Raw genomic sequence first — 18,405 nt, 5'->3', positions numbered from 1 at the left:
TGCAACTTCACACTGCCACCCTCTTTCATATTTCGATTCAAAATGAAAGATAATCGTTTGCTGTTGGTCAACTTGAAGAGAAAATCATTCGTATAAAAACAGAAAGAGAGATTACAAAATAAATTTAGAATGTCGCCGAATTCACTGTGGTCCCTTCACTTAGAAGTGTAATTTCAAGATCGATGCCAATCGCTGGATATGAAATTCTTGTTGATTATTTTGAAGAAAAGAAATTTGATTCGAAAAACATAGGGATATATTTACGAAATAAAGTTAATGTAGGTAGTTTGTTTCTTGCGTGTTGTTGATTGCTTTGGAGAAAATAGTCAATTGTTTCCAAATACAAACATATATATTTGCACGATACGTTTAGTGGTCGATTTCACATTGCTTTTTATTCTTTTTCAATTTTAACTCAAGCCGATCGTTTGTTTTTCCTTTTTATTGATTGGCTTCAAGAGAAAATAGAACAAAATATAGTTGGGTGAGGCAATTTCATATCGGTCTTTCAAATTTCAAATTTCCATCAAAAATTAAACTGAATCTTTTATTTTTGGTTCTTTTATTTCCTGTTCGGAAGAAAAATATGAACTACATTTTAATAATAAATTTAATGGTGAGCTTTCCTTTTCTGTGAATTCCAAATTTCATTCAAAGCAGAACAGAAACGGTTAAATAGAACAGAAGCACAATCAATAGCGTATACAGAAGTTCGTGAAATTGGGGATCAGGATTCACATAATTTTAAGTGCTTGTTTTTGATACTGCAATAATTTTTTTATTGCTTTAACAATTATAAAAGAAAAATACCAATAATAGTAATGATAATGCTTGAAATGAATACAATTTCCATAATAAACAATATTTCATTACTTTGTTTTAAGCTTTGAAATTAAGAATCTAAACTACACAACGAATACAAATTGGATAATAACGCTTTATAACTGAATCGTTGAGTTCGAAAACCGGTTATTTCCATCGAAACTAGTTTGAGAGGAGTGACAAACCAAACTAAATTTGTCAATATGCATCTGATATGTATGGCGTTTTCATTTTCGTACTCTAGAACTGACATTTTTGTACTTTCTAAAAATGAAAATTACCCTACATGTTAGATATCACTGTATTCCTCCTCAATTTGTAATGTATAAACCAATTATAAAGCATTGCGTTATTATCCAATCTATATCCGTTGTATATATTTAAAAATATTAAAGTTTGAATTTCAAAGTTTAAAATAAAGTAATGAAATATTGCATATTATGTAATCTGTATTCGTCTTAGGTATTGTTGTTACTATTATTTGTCTTTTATTTTCTTCAATTGTTAAAGAAATAAAATGAATTACACTATCATAAAATATATCCTCCTTTCAAATAGGATTATTCCGTGCAGTTGTAAATTGTAATTTTTTTTCTACATTCTAACTTTATTTCGTAAATATCTCTATGTTTTTCAAAACAAACTAGTTTGCTTCAGAAAGACCAATAATATACGAAAAACATACGATTATCTTCGGTCTCTAGTCGAAACTGGAAAAGGGTGAGACCTGTGTGAAGTTGGCCACAACTTTATTTTGTAAACATCTGCTTATGTTTACCGAAACAAACATTTTTTCTTTAAAACAATCAAAAACAAAAGAAAAGTTAACCATCGGCTTTGGTTTCTACTCGAATTTTGAAAGTGGAGGACCACTGTGAAGTTAGCTCCCCAACTTTATTTTGTAAATATCTCTATATTTTTCGAAATAAACCTTTTTTTCCTTCAAAACAATCATTATAATATGAAAAACAAACGACTGATTTTGGTTTTGAATCGAAATTTGAGAATAAGGGGGGCCAACATCAAACAGGCATTATTTTTTTTTTTTTTAAAATTGATCTAGGTATATGTATTTCTCAATCCACTCAACTCTTTAACTCGAAGCCAAATTATTATTATTATTATTATTATTATTATTATTATTATTATTATTATTATTATTATTATTATTATTATTATTATGCATGTGTACATAAGTATAACCAATATCATTGTACCCCATCCACTGACGAGAACGACTTTATTTATTGGGGTGAGGCAATCAAAATTGAGATAATATGGTGGTGGGCAGAACTTTTTCAATGCCGAAAAGAATACTTTATGTTATTTAGCATATATTATAATTCAAGATCTCTGAGGGAGTAGTCTGGATGAAGGTGAAACCACCAGAATGGTACCCGCTTCCTGGTATCTCTGGAATGGTGACTCACCTCATTTATTCTTTCACTGTGGCACGCGGTTCATACACTATTATTAGCGGCGCACGTTATCATCACAACCCTTTTGAGAACGTTTATTATAATTTTGTATCTTGTGTTACATCAACGAATTGCATGGGTTTTAGAGAGTAAAAAATTGTTCTTTGAAGACTTGCTTTTAAACGAATCTACTGTACGCAATAAGGGAGTAATTGTACAACAACTTTTAAAAGCGAAATAAATTAAACGTTAACTTAAAAAAAAACAAAGCTTATGGAAAATGAAACATAATTTTGGTTTCATTGTGTGTCATTTTGTCCTACTTGTTGTAAAAATGCTTACACACAAACATACGTACACAAAGATGATTGAATCAGAAAGATAGTAATTCTGTAATTTTAACAAAACTTCCATTACCACACTTTTCTCCCCACATTTTATCTGTGATCGTAAAGCAAGATTACACATTGCAAGAAAAAAGGTAACATTAAGAAGTCTGTGTAATTTTTTATGTGAAAACATCTTTTTGTTGTTTTCTTATCGTTCTCATCCAGTGCACAATCTAAATACAACCGTTGAAACACAGGAAACAACCATTGAGGCAGAGATTCTCTAAGTGAGAGAAATGTTACGGATTCGTTATGATAATAAGTTATGATTTACATATAGCATGCATTGCTAAAATTATTGAGATGAATAATTTATTTCACCTTTGGAGGGTAAAGCTATTTAGCACACTGGGACTGCCAAGAGGGCTACAAAATGGACACCAACATACTTTTGTTTTAATATGTGTTTGGTCTGGAGAATTTTTAAAACGTTGGTTTACATATAAATTTTAAACTTAATTTTTAGGTGTTGGATAAGTTTTAAGAAGAAGCTATTACTTTAATGGCCGCCCCAATGTCGATAGTAAGCTACGTTAAATTAGATGTAGACATCGTTGTAGAACCTAAGGTAACCTAGCCTTGTTTTATAGCATAGTCATTATCTAATGAAGGAATAAGGTACCCAGTAAATTATAAGCTTCCCGTTTCAAAACATAAAGAAATATACAAAAACGTTTCAAATTGAAGTAAATAATTGAGCACAAAATTTTATATTTGAAACCCTTCTTTGTTTTGATAACCTATGTACGGTACAGTAGAAGAAGTTATTATTTAGCTTCCATGTCACTTTTCTCACATTTGAAACCAACTAACTGTTTCGCATGTTGTTTGCAAACCCAATGGCGCAAATCTTTCTTCAATATTGGTGGGGAGACGTTTAAGACCGTTCTGATAATTTTTTAAAGCAATGTTCAAAATATTTATGGAGTTGAAAAACAATGTTGTGGAGGATCATTGGAACAGAGCTGTCTTCAACATTGGGAAGTGGACGGTCAGATTTGAGGACAATTTTGTGGGATATCACTTTCATCTCACTTTCTTTTGTGATAATTGAATACAAATCATCACATTTCCCTCCAAAAACACATTTAAAACCGGATTATTGAGGGGACAGTCCTCCAGTTCCAAGATTGGAAAGGACGTCCCCCTCAAATCCCGGGATTTCGGCCAGTGTGCAAACTCATTGCAGGCACATTGCGCATTGGTAATCAGTATATCTGTCTTCTTTTCGCGAACAGTAGCTACATCTTCATCGTTTCCTTCCAGATCCCTGATTTCTTATTTCCACTTTATTACGTTTTATTCCTATGATTCTGGAGCCCTAAAGATATGAACATGGAGATTGTGAGATTCACTAATACGTAGCTCTATAAATGGCTTTACAGGTAGCTCTTTTGAGAGTTTAACTAGGAACTGTCTTCTTTTATTACAGATTCCACTCATCCAATCAGGTTTTGTACAAGAAAAAATTACATTTGATTTCAGAGCTGCCGTATATAAAATATTCATAAAGAGGCGGAAGAGCAATCGTCTTGTTCTGCAGCATGTATATTCACGTACGATCAGGTCAATAGCATCTACTCCGCCTTTGTCGAAGTGGTCTATTATCTCTGGGATTTCCTTTGAATGATGACTTAGGATTGTAGCATCATGATGTTGGATTGACAGAAGTACAACACACTTCTTTGGCTCTTGTACGTACAACACTAGTGTAATTTTATTTGTGAATACAAAAAGAGAAGAACGCGCATCTCTGTTCTTATTACTAAGAAGTTAATTTGGTGTATCCCTTTTGTTTTTCCGTAAGGTAATCGTTAGAGTCAGTTTTTGATTCAAAAGTTCTTCCGCTAAATCAAAACCAGTAATGAGACCAGTAGTGAGACCAGGTGAAGCCATCAAAATGTTAGCAAAAGGAAATCTCGAAGCACGGGAGGCTTTCTTACATAACGTAATTTGCCCACGAGCAGAAAATTGTCATTGTTGTGACCACTTGAAATATCTATGTCACCACTAGAACTGTCATTAGAAATGTTGATGCCATCACTTTCATCACTTTGGTATTCACATTAGTATTCTAAATTCTCAACATAACTCTCTTCAGATAAATAATCACATGCAAAATTTCAGATTATATTTCTTGATCGGTCAAAACTTGCTGCAGGGCTGGCTTTCAGCCGATTGGACCTATTGCTCCCAATCGGACCCCGCACTAGTGCTGTCTACTATATTCTACAGTCTAATCTACTTTCCAGCTGCCGTTTTAACAGCATATTTGGCCCCAGAACAAACAACTGTTGTGTGGTTCCTATAACTAAATTGCTCCTAATACATGTAATTAATAGATGCCATCCTGCTCGCGGGGCCCCCGGCCAAATGACAATTTTAACGTTAAGATGGCTCTGCGCGGGGCCCCCAACCAAGTTACTATGGTAAGATGGCTCTGCTATTCTCAGTTGTCAAGTACTCACAACATACAGAATGGCCCAAAGGTAGGTGTACACTCATTCATTGATCAAGTATAACATTCTAGTTTATAGGTTTATTTGCTTTGGCTCTTCCAACCTTAAAATGTAAGTAAGAAACACATTAAGAACAAATAATAAAGAAACTAAGTCTACCTGATGGATAACAATAAGAAATAATGTGAAATGTAATGACCTGATCAGTACGGTACTCTATATCTACTTTTGGGCCACCATGTATTACAATACAAGTGCATGCATGAACTTCACAAAGGAGTGTATGGCCTCTCGCCAACAAGAAATGAATAGTTTGTATTCAGTTTCAGGCATAAACAGATATTTTCTGAACTTAATGCTGCAGTACTTTCATTTTATTATTTTGTTAACGTTTACAACTTCTGTTGTAAAAATACATATTACGTGTAAGGAGTATTCTGCACATCTCCAACACACCTAACACTCCCCCAAATTTCCTTACACTCACCTCTAGGAGTAAAAATATTGTTTTCTTTGAGTTTGTGTAAAAATGTATATCATTATTTTGGGTTCTCACCCTATTTTATTTTGAACATCCCACTACGTAAGAGATCCTGGCGTTCTTACTGATTGTCATGTGATACTACCCTGAATACCGAGATGGTATCAAATAAATCAGGTTCAGTGCGACTTCTTTGCATATTCTTTCTCTTATTAAACTATTATAAAAATACAAAACCAGAGAACGAACTTTGCCACTCCTTCGAAAAATCTCGTGGATGTATATATATATATAGGTCTGTATATTAAAATCAATTCAGGAAAACAGAACGTATACTAGTGACTACTGAATAAGTGGCTGCTTATAACGGTTTGTTTTTCACTCGAATAATGGAATGAAAAATGTCATCCATCTTCCATCAGTTCTTTAAGGTTTGTGATCGTCTCATCACCATTTCGTTTTGTCTGCAGTCGATAACGATTTCAAGTTGATTCTATTTTTCATAACTAGCTACTGTACCTAAAATGTGCTCGCGTATATTAGATTTTCCTTACTTGAATTATTTTCAAAAGGATAGAGCTGTTAAGGAATCCTTGAAGCAAAGAATTCAGAAATTTTTGAACCAATATTATTGTGCATTTCATTATATTTTACAAATATAAATTTATGGAAACATAGACTGTACCACTGTATTTCTCGCAAAAGTCTACCCCAATTTGATATATTGCACGACCCCTTGTCCTATTAAAAAAAAGTCGAGCGAAATACAAGATAGCCTACTTCAAGACAGCGACCATGATTAACATAAACTAAAATAGATGTCTAGTTCCTACTGGTTTCGGTTAATGTGTTACTGTTTTTCATCCCTTACCCGTTTTACCATTAAAATAAAATTTTCAAACTTGAAACACATAGTTATAGCTTATTCTGATCAATCATGTTTTTGGCCACTGTTAGCTGCTTTATGGACAGAAACACTTTCAATTTTGCTTACGCTTGTTTCTTGATATTCCACACTTCTCTGTCAAGTGTGGTCAAGAGACTAGATTTCCACATCGATAGGTTCTTGTAAGAGAAGAAAACTATGAAATACTGGTACAAAACATTTTGGAAGAATTGCAAGGCAGAAAGGTGAAATATATATTTTAAAATCCATTTACTATCTGAATTTCCATTTGAGTTATTTCTCTGAAAAATTCTCTGCTTAAGCAGGGAGCAGGATAAGCGTTTTCACTAGAACATTTTGCAGATGGAAAAACGTTATAAAGGAAAATGGGACCCCTCGACTCTTCCAAATGACGGGTACTGTTGTTCCTCCTCAAAGAGGACCCACAACATAGAAACGGGAAAATTTTTCGAAACTGTCTTTTCGTTAATCATTTTTGTTAGTGAAGCTTGTAAGTAAACATGTAAGGTGCTCCGGATATAAACTGACAAATTTATCATTTGTGTTTAGGATCTCAATACAAGAAAAATGTTTTTTCTCCAACTTTGCACGGAAACTCCTAATTACCGAGAGAGAGGTAATTAACCCCTTTGGGATCCTGGCATTTTGGGCTATTTTTTAGACTTTGAGTCAAGCAGCTACTGCATCGTCACTATTTATCCTAGGATCATGGTCCATACCTCGTTCTCTTCAGAATAGAGCTGGCTTTGAAACGGTATCACTTGCATGCCCATACCATATACCAGAAGCGGGAAAAATGTCAAAGTGAAAATTTTGGAGGGAAAAATTTTTTCTCGAACTTTGGCCACCCCTGGACCCCCCCTGTGTGATCGTAGCCATCTAAAAATAATCTGATAAATAGTACTTGGTATACTGAATGTGTGTGCCAAATTTCAAGTTTCTATCTTGAATAGTAAGGGCGAGAGAATTTGTACCAAAAATTACCACAATGCCCCAAATTACCATAAAACACTATGATCTCAGGGAAAAAATTCCTGAGACATCCCTAATTACCCTAGGACTATAATTCGCCAATCATTCTCTTCAGAATAGAACTGTCTTTCAGGCGGTACCATTCACCTGTCTCCATCATGTATCTAAGGCGGGAAATTCCTGAAAAAAGGGATTTTTGGGGGCAAAATTTCCCTTTTTTCAACTTTTGCCCCTCTAGACCCCCTGTTTTTAAGCAGAAATCGGAAAAAAAACTTCTGGTAAATACTACACGGTGGACTGAAAGTTTGTGCAAAATTTCAATCTTCTACGTGAAAAAATAGGGCCGCCAGAAAAAATTTCCCTACCATGCCCCACTTTTACCCTATACAGAAGTATATTTGGATAAAAATTCACTGAGACGGCCCTAATTACCCTAGAATAATAATTCGACCGTCGTTCTCTTCAGAATGAAACTGCCTTTCAGACGCTATGACTCACATGGTCCTATCATATATGTGAGGCGGGAAAATGACGAAAAATTGGATTTTTGGGGTAAAAAATCCCCTGTTTAACCCTTTGCCCCTCTGGTTTCCCCCCTGTTTTAACACTAACATCGGAACAAAAAATCTGGTAAATACTACTCGGTGGACTGAATGATTGTGCAAAATTTCAATCTTCTACGCTCAAAAATAAGCCCGCCAAAAATATATATACCGAAAGTGCCCCATTTTTCCCTATATAGAAGTATATTTTTTAAAAAATTGACTGAGACATCCCTAATTACCCTAGGATAATAATTCGACCGTCGTTCTCTTCAGAATGGAACTGCCTTTCAGATGGTATGACTCACGTGGTCCTATCATGTATGTAAGGCGGGAAAATTACGAAAAACGGGAATTTGGGGGTAAAAAATCCTTTTTTTTACCCTTTGCCCCTCTGTTTCCCCCCTGTTTTAGCACTGACATCGGAACAAAAAATCTGGTAAATACTACTCGGTAGACTGAATGTTTGTTCAAAATTTCAGTCTTCTACGTAGAAAAATAAGCCCGCCAAAAATATTGAACATAGGCTTAGAAAATGAGAAAATAAATTTTTGACTTATGACGTCATCACCTCCTATGTCTGGACGCAGGACGGTCTGAAACCATACGTAATGTCTTCTACAAGGCCTCTGGACTTGAAAAACAAAAAAAAAAAACCGGACGAAAAACCTCAAATAGAAGAGAAATAACGCAATGTACGATGAAAAACGCGTATGGTACAAATTGTACCATAGGATCCCAAAAGGGTTAAAAAGGGTTAAAAGTAGTTACTGGAATTGGTCATTTCACTTACTCTTTTATTATCACTATCTCCGTAATTATGCGTTTTCGATTAAAATTAAACATTTTTCTTGTAATTGAGGTTCTGAATACATATGCGAAGTTTGCCGGCTTTTCCCGGAACACCTGAATATGTAATATGACTATGTAATAACGATATATCCATAACTTTGTAAATGACATGTTTGCAATGTTTAGTCTCACGTGCATGTATTTCTTTCATTTAAACTTAGAATTTGCCTTCATAAATATTTTTTATTTTATATCTCAAATTAAATTTACTCCTGCCAGTAGCTAATCATTATCACTATCGTAGCAGGAAATATGAGGATTATACAAAAAAACTGATTACATTCTCGTTTTCAGGACGTGTGATTTAGTCAAGATTGTTTCATCTCTGCAAATTTTTGAAAGCTGAAATTTATATATATGTGTTATCAGTGCTACAAAATTTATTACTCGGAGCTCCTCCGTGGCTAAGCGGTTAGCGTACGCACCTTTATCTTGGGAGACCCGGGTTCGATTCCCGACGGGAGCTCATTTGGTTCGGATTCCACGTTAATCAGTAGGTCCACGTCTCATTTAGCCTCGCTGCTGAACCTGACGTTAAATTCAAAATCACCTCACCTCACCTCAAATTTATTACTATATGAAAACCTATATGAAACTATATGAAAAAATACGAATCTACAGAACACGTTGCAAATACCATCAACCTTAGATAATTTTTACATTACTCTCAATCAAACCTAACGCTATTTCTACAATCATTGCCAAGAAGATATGACACCAATTTTTCAAGTAATCAAGGATGATTAATGAAAGGGAATGATTATGAAATTAATTTTGTGCTCTTTCACCGGGAATCGGGCCCGAGACTTTGTACACCACAGGCACAAGCGCTAACCACTAGACTAGCAGGGAATACAGCCGAGGATCTAGGATATGATCAAAGGAGGGGCTAAACCATAGTTTGCAGCATTATCCAGTGTAAAGTAGTGTTGAAGCCCATTTTATCCAGTGTATACCTGAGCTTCAAGGCGGCTATAGCCCTATAGCGCCCCTTGGTACCGCTCCTGTATATATATAGGTTCTATAGATCTTGGTGCAGGTTAGTTGTAAATCTGGGGCCCCGCAAATGTTTCGAATCGGGCCCCACACCACCTAAGGCTGGCCCTCGCTGCACGGTCCATTTCGTTTTTAGCTAGTTCTTATACAATCATACTCAAAGGCAAGTGACTATTTCAACGTTTTTCATCATACTTCTCGGAATTTATAATGTTACGAAGCAGTAGTGCCAGGCCAAATATGAAAGAATGCGCACAGTTCACTTAAACCCTCCTGAAAGCATCAATTGAAATCTGACTTACAGTGTGTGATCAAATTAGAACGGAAAATTTCCGAACCTGTTATCTACTCAGTCCATAGATGATAAATACTTCCGTAATTTTGGGCAACTTTCTGGTGATTTCGCGATCTGCAAGTTCCTGAAAACGCTTCAGAACACGTTGCGATCAAATTCAAACTAAATATCCGCAGTATTTTTTATCTACCCTGGCCAGAGATGATACGCTCCATCGTAATTTTAGGCAATTTCTTGAATTTTCCGCGGTCCAGAACTTTCTGGAAACACTATTTGTGACACGATCAATATTATGATCACATAATGATCAAATTTGAACGAAAAATCTGAGGGCCTGATTATCTACCTTGCCCATATATGGTAAATTCTATCGTAATTTTGGGCAAGTTGTTAGAGCTTCTGCGGTCTGGAATTTTCTGGAAACTCATATTTGGGACTTCAAGAACACATTGTGATTTTTGAACCTAAATCAGAGGGTCCGTTTATCTACCCTCCTTCCGAAATTCCTTTATGAAATTTGCTTTTTCTTTGGTAACGTGTAGATTAAAGTTACGCAGTGGCGTATTTTATGGTCAACTGGGCCTACCATCGGTAACCCTAGAAAATAAAGTTACAAAATAAGGTTATTATAGTATTAATTATGTTGATAATTTAATACTTTAACATATTTATTCAATGACATAAGTTTCTAAGAAATTTAGTTTCCTAACAGCAGTTTCTAGAACTACTTTTCTACTGCAGGATGAATCTTGTAGTTATAAGCACATTCTCTTTTGCTCCACTTCCACCCATACTGTAAGTACGTACTGCCAGATAACAACAATAGCTTGTAGAACAGTGTTTCTTCCAGATATATTTCTTGGGGAACACTGCCCCGCAGAGCTTTTAGAGTGCCCCCTGGAGTAGACCACAATAATACGTCTATAATATAATAATGAATAGAACCGTATCAGCAGAGTCCCCCGGAACTACTAAGATCTACCCTCCTTCCGAAATTCCTTTATGAAATTTGCTTTTTCTTTGGTAAGGTGTAGATTAAAGTTACGCAGTGGCGTATTTTATGGTCAACTGGGCCTACCATCGGTAACCCTAGAAAATAAAGTTACAAAATAAGGTTATTATAGTATTAATTATGTTGATAATTTAATACTTTAACATCTTTATTCAATGACATAAGTTTCTAAGAAATTTAGTTTCCTAACAGCAGTTTCTAGAACTACTTTTCTACTGCAGGATGAATCTTGTAGTTTTAAGCACATTCTCTTTTGCTCCACTTCCACCCATACTGTAAGTACGTACTGCCAGATAACAACAATTGCTTGTAGAGCAGTGTTTCTTCCAGATATATTTCTTGGGGAACACTGCCCCGCAGAGCTTTTAGAGTGCCCCCTGGAGTAGACCAAAATAATACGTCTATAATATAATAATGAATAGAACAGTATCAGCAGAGTCCCCCGGAACTACTAAGAGTGGTCCCGGAACATTTTTTTTCGAAAGGTAACACTGCTCTTGAGTAATCCGTTTCTTGGGCGTGAACAAAGGGTGAAGGGAAGCATAGTAGCGATGACAACGCACTTTGGAGGCTTCCTTGAATTATCTCGAATATGTTGAAGCTCGTTTCGTAGAGGTTTATGTCAACGCTACGGAAATTTTGTTTTATAGTATTTTGCGATAGTCTGTATAGCTGTTGTAATTAGTTGTTTCATTATTTGATAACATTGCAAAGGGTCTTACAGACTGAAGTTCCTTCGGTAGGTACTCGCTTATTTCAGCGTGTTTTATTACTCTCACAACTTCCATTTACTCTGGTGAATAGCATTACCACCTATCCGGAAAAAAAATGTAGGTACATTTCGTACAGCAAATGAAGGTAGAAATGTCGTTCTTCAGTAATAACTAATAACATATTATAAATCTTAATGAAGAACAAATGATATTTATTTCCTTAATAAGACCGCAGTGTCTCTCATTTTGAAGATTGTATAATAACGTGAAAACTAAACTTTGCAGCACCGAGGCTACATAGAAAATTGAGCGACAGGTTAAAGTAGAATATAAATCATGCACCCGGCAACACTGCTGTTCATGACTCAAAACGGGGCATTTTCCAAATCTGCCGTAGAACAGACAATTTAGTTTGTGATGAATAGCAATGTTGCCTGGTGTATGTAAGTAAAAGTTTTATCATGATAATTTCAAAGTTTGTTTTTCATGGTTTTCAGGAATTGCAAAATGTAAACAGATCTTTAACACACCTTTTGATGCACTGAAACGTCAGCACTTTTGCCAATTCAGCATGTTAATTTATGAAAACCACGTTTTCCCTAGTAACCCCTTACAGAGGCCTCATCCGATTAGTTATTGCTGGCAATCAATAATTCTTTTTTCCATTCCATAGTTTTCAAGCTACTCCAACTATACAAAGGAAAATTAACAACAGAACATCTATAAGTATGAGTTATGAGCGAATTTACTTTTTTTGTAAAAAAAAAAAAAAGATTTACACCTTTGGTTACATCTTGCAACACTGTGGGGTTCCTAGTCTACTTCAATCATTGTTTCCTAGTTTAAAAATATATGCATAAAGAAGGCTTCGTTTTGGTATAACCATTATTTGTGTACTGATTTCGGTTCAAAAATTCTACTATCCCAAACTCCGGGTTGCATTGTATATTGGACACCCTGTATATTTGAGATTAATGAATATTAGTTACTAAAACAATTCAGCAGATTGAATTTGTATAGTATTTAACCTTTTGTCACTCGCGCTGTTGGAAAAAAGCAAACAGGTGAATAAAAACTAATGATTATTATGAACGGTCGCATTAGAGGAGCCACCCTCACTGCTATTCCTCAAGTGGTTCCTCCCCCTCTTCCTACCAAAAGCTCGGTGACGTGCTCTAATTGTAGTAGCTTCCAGTACAGGTTGAGAAAATAGTTTCGTCTGTGTTTGCTTTTTTCAGTAGTTCCGTGATTACAGTAGCAACCGTATATTTTTATGGAGTTTGAAATTTTCCAACGCGCGGCCGTTAATGTGAAAATTACTTTTATGAGTGAAGTTTTGTTTTTCTAAGCAATGTCTCACTTCTTGAGTACAAGTGAGATACAGAAGTGGCTTCAGACCCGTATCCACGGGGAGGAGGAGGCCGGGTACCCCTAAACCTTGGCTGGCCCCCATAAAATTTCACGGTAGGCTTGCAAATGAACTATAATATGGTGATGAAGTATAATATGATTGGGTCGGCCCCCCTAACTTCTACCGCCCCCCCTAAATTTTTGGGCTGGCTACGGACCTGAGTGGCTTGACAATGTTAATGCAAACTATATGGATGTGAGTTACAGTTACAATGAAAATAGTGAACATTTTTTCATTGGGAAAGACAGAAAATAAATCGAAGAAGTGACTGGCAGCATCGGTAAAGACAAAGTGTAAAAACATTGTGAAAAAGATGCTAGGACCGAAACTTAGTCAAGGCTCTCTCGTTCAGCAACAGCCGAACCATTACTGGCTCAACGCGTGGATGTGTCGATGGTTTGAGTTTTAGTTCGCATTTTTGCCATGGATCAAGACGTTTTGACAGCACTATAGCAACAACACGAAATGTTCTAAGTAATTTACTCAACAATTGCATGCATTACTTCCAATAAATGTTACTAAATATATTATTGTACCTCAAAATGTCAATGTTGGAAAAAAGCAAACGCGCGAGTAGTTATGTTACTAAATTTGGCGCGAGTGACAAAAGGTTAAACTTTGTAACATCAAAGAGGCTTAAAGGCATAGTATAATCTTCATACGAAGAAGAAATTGTATATGTGTATAAACATAACAAATATATATCCTACATAACGTATGAATATTTGTAGAGAAACACAGAACTCGTCTTTGCAAAAGCTAATGAAATTGAGGAATCTCATATGGAAACACATAAAAAAGAAAACAAAAGTAATGTTTTTACCAAGTTTGATGGAAATCGAGCAATACGTTTGTTATGATTAAGAACATACGCAAGTTCCTTTTGATATTCGTACTAGCACTTCCCATTTTGCGTTTTCATTTATGCCCTTAACACAAGTGTCTAATGAATAATGAACTCTTATAAATGACTAAATAAATAAGTAAGATGGAAGATAAACTGAAATCAGTTGAACAAATATGATATCCAATGACAGGAAAAAAATCATGTCTTTTCTTATGTGCTAGCTTATATACATCATAATTAGATAATCATCAAAATAATTTGTTAGAAATGTCATATCCACAAATATCGTTCAATGCATTTCTAGAAATTCCCTCCCAGCAGCATTGTATAACAGTAAATACAAATATTTTATAAATTTTGAAAATGCTACTTTGCTGTACAAATGTATGCTAGCAGTATATACATTTCATGTTTTGTAGTTCAGCCACAGGAGTAATTAACAATTTTCCATATTATCTTGCCTACAAATATATATTTGTATTGACTGTTACAATATTAGATACTTCAAGATAAAGCATCATGTAGCAACATAATAGTTCATACACACAAAGACGCCACCTACACACACACAGACATAATATATATATATATATATATATATATATATATATATATATATATATATATATATATAGAGAGAGAGAGAGAGAGAGAGAGAGAGAGAGAGAAAACGTACATGCGCACATAGTACTACAATGTTACTTCAAACAAGACGACAATGATTTAGTGTACATTTAGTAACAAACCAAATACTGGAATAAAATAACTTATCTCACATATGTTAAATATTAGATTGACTTATGATTTTATGAATGTGACAGATACATGTTCTAAAGATATGTAGTCACAAATACTGGGCTTGGAAAGTAAAACAAAACTTATTCCTGGCCAAGAACATGCCTTAAGAATGGCAATACTGTATACACTGTTAGGTACAAAATGTTTCAGGCCCTAAGTTTTAAAGTGTGTATTTTGCTTATAATGGTGCCATGAAAATGCCTTCAAGATGAAATTCATATTGGGGATATATATATTGGGAAATATAATTACTTCTTACAGTTAATAGGCTTATGTAGGAAGTTTTTTATTTATGTTTGAGTTAAAATTGCAAACATATTAGGACATTTTAAGAAAACAAAATTCACGATCAATATGGATTCCTAACCGAAGCTCGCAGTTACATTTTCGACGTACTGGAATTACGCGAAACAGCCAAAAATACTGCCATACATTCGCAGAGATATCAAGTATAATCTTTTGATAAATGCATCTTTGTTCAACCTTTGAACATATTTTAAACTAAAATACGAACATAAAGGAGATATTGCATTTTATATATATTATTCTAAAGTAGTTACCGCATTGTTAACACAAATCAAAATTTCTTATATACTCAATTTAACTTCTCTTAAATAAACAAAAAAAAATATTCTTAACCTTTTATTCGGGTAGTAATTATTAATTACTTATTTATATTCTTATTACTTAATTTTATTGCCACTATAATTCTCAACTAAAGAAAATGGTACCACGAATAATAATGAACTAAAAACAATGGGGAAAAGTATGATTCCTACCAAAGCAAACTACATTAACAAATCTAATTTCATCTTTAGTTTATTACTAGCATATATTACCCGCTAGCAGGGTTGAAAAGAAAATTTAAATGAACAAATCAGTATCTCATGTGTTTAGTACCAGTGAAATATGCTGTTTCGTTTTTAATGAATCGTTTTAGAATCCGGTATCTCGTAATATATACCAAAGAGAATTTCATAAGATTAATCTGAAATTTAAGCAGCCTAAAGTTGATATCTGCCAAATACATATTTGTTGTTTTACATATGCGAAAGTCTATCGCTGTGAATGAAGAAGTGAACATTGCTCAGGAACAATTGAATCAACCTCATTTAGAAGATGAACTTGCGTACCGTACAAAGAACAAGGACAAACAAATAGCAAAACAGACTTCGTCAATGAGATGCTACACTTTCGACCTTCAACAATTTTTACCAACCCCTTATCTGAATAGTCCGTGGCATTTTACAAACGTCAGTTATGGACATTTAATTTAACAATGCACGAAACGATTACTGGAAGTGTGAACTGTTACATGTGGAACGAAACTGAGGGTGCTCGGGGAGGAAACCAGATCGCCACATGCATATACAAAAAACTGACGTCTCTTCCTCATGATGTGAAACATGTTGTGTTATATGTTCAGATACTTGCGCCGGCCAAAGCAACAACTCGCATGTAGCTGCTATGTTTTTTCTTGTTATGCAAGATAACGAACACCTTGAATACATTGACCACAAATTTTTGGTTAGTGGTCACAGCCACATGGAATGCGATGTTGACCATGGATTGATACAGAAACAGAAGAAGAGACTAAGCATACCAATTTTCCACCCTCATGATTGGTATCAATTGGTGCGTCCAGTAGGCAAAAAGAACAAATTCAATGTTACAGATCTGAAATACACTGATTTCATCGAATTCGGTGATCTCTACAAAACTGTCTTTGTTCTCGGCAAAAGAGATGAACACGAGGCTCAATTTAGTTGGCATAGTGCAAAATGGTTCCGATGTGACAAGCAACTTGGGAAACTGTACTATAAAACACACTAGATGAAAACGAATCTCTCAGGACCATCAATTTCTGCCGGAGAGGATGTTCCCACCAAGCTGCTTTGATGCCTCCAAAATGCTACACTACCACATTACCTATCACAAGGGAAAGAAGAAGGACTCTTTGGCTCTTCTTCCACTTATACCTCAAACACTTCACGCCTTCTACCAAGGAGTGAAAACCTCAGATATCCCAGAAGTATATCCAGACATTGAAGAGCATGAAGAAAATGAGTGAAAAAAGATTACACTGTCACGTGTACGAATTTTATTTTTAGAACAATGAATTAATATAAAGTTCAGTTATTGATGTTGATTTACGAAGAACGGCTTAATATAAACATTATATGTTTATTATGCGTCTTCATTTAATTTTCGTGAAATGCAGTTATTGTAAAAATTTGAGAAATCTAAGTGTAAGCAATTTTATAAAATGAATTGAAATAATATATGTAGAGTAATGGTGTTTCGGTTTAGTGACAAGAAATATTCTACTCCCAGGGAAAATAACTTTCTTTTCAAATAGAATACTCCTAGCCAATAAAAGGCAACATCATTATTCTAAACGTATATTTCAATATTTATTATTAATATTTGCACAACCAGGGACCTTTTTAGAAGTACATTTTGACGAAGAATAAAAGTTGAATTTCGTTTGTATGACGAATATTGTGTGTATCACGTAATGTAAAATAGTGCATAATAGAATAATTCCACATCAAAACGTTGGTTAAAATAGTATAAGTCAAATATTTTAAAAATCGTTTGATATTAATGAAAGATTCCACCATTGTCAACATTCTACTTGCTAGCAATAATGTTTCGTTACGACAGTGTTCGACAAAACTCTAACGTATTTCAGTAAAATAAAAAAAAAATCGCCTCCTGAAAAACTGTTTTTTGATTTATACTTTTTCTCCCGGGCAGTCTAGATTAATTTATTTCTTTACATGTAACCTCGATCCGAGCAGGCTGACACGCTTGTTCTTGCCTAAGCTAGGGCTTAAATGTAATCGGAATTGGCACCCAACAAGTAAGCAACCCCGAAAATACAATAATCTACGATGGATCCCAACGGATTCAACCGTGATTTCATTCATCGTGCCTAGTTTTTTCCCCACTCTTTTTCACCCACATACTGATGGGAACTGAATTTTGGCTTTAACGGTATATAGGGCGTAACTATTCATCTCAATGACCCGGAAAACCTTGGATTTGACACTAATACCAGTCGTTTTTGATTATCTGTGGATAGCATTCTCTTCATAAAATGGACAGAGAGAGCAATAAACGAAGATGTTTTAAATTGGATAGGATAGAAGGGAACAGTTCAAGGTAGCGTCCTTCGTAGCAAAGCCAATTCCATTGGAAACATCTTATGAATTAATTGTTTTCTTGATACCACCATAAAAGGAAAGCGAGAAATAGGAAGAACATAACTGATCGATGATTTGAGAAACGAAAGAAAATATTGAGAGCTAAATGAGGAAGCAGAAGATTGAGAAACGTGGAAGAAACATTTCCAGGCCTAAATCTAACACCAGAAGATAAAAACTCTTTAGTCCCAGGAAATGAAGAATTTTTAATAATAAAAATATTATTTTCCTTCCCACCTCATCTCTTACCCATAGTGGAAACTGAATTTGAAATTAAACGGT

The sequence above is a fragment of the Thermobia domestica genome, chromosome 5, assembly GCF_964235325.1.
Source record: "Thermobia domestica chromosome 5, izTheDome1.hap1.1, whole genome shotgun sequence".
Lineage (NCBI taxonomy): Eukaryota > Metazoa > Arthropoda > Insecta > Zygentoma > Lepismatidae > Thermobia > Thermobia domestica.
This window is presented reverse-complemented; position numbering follows the sequence as displayed.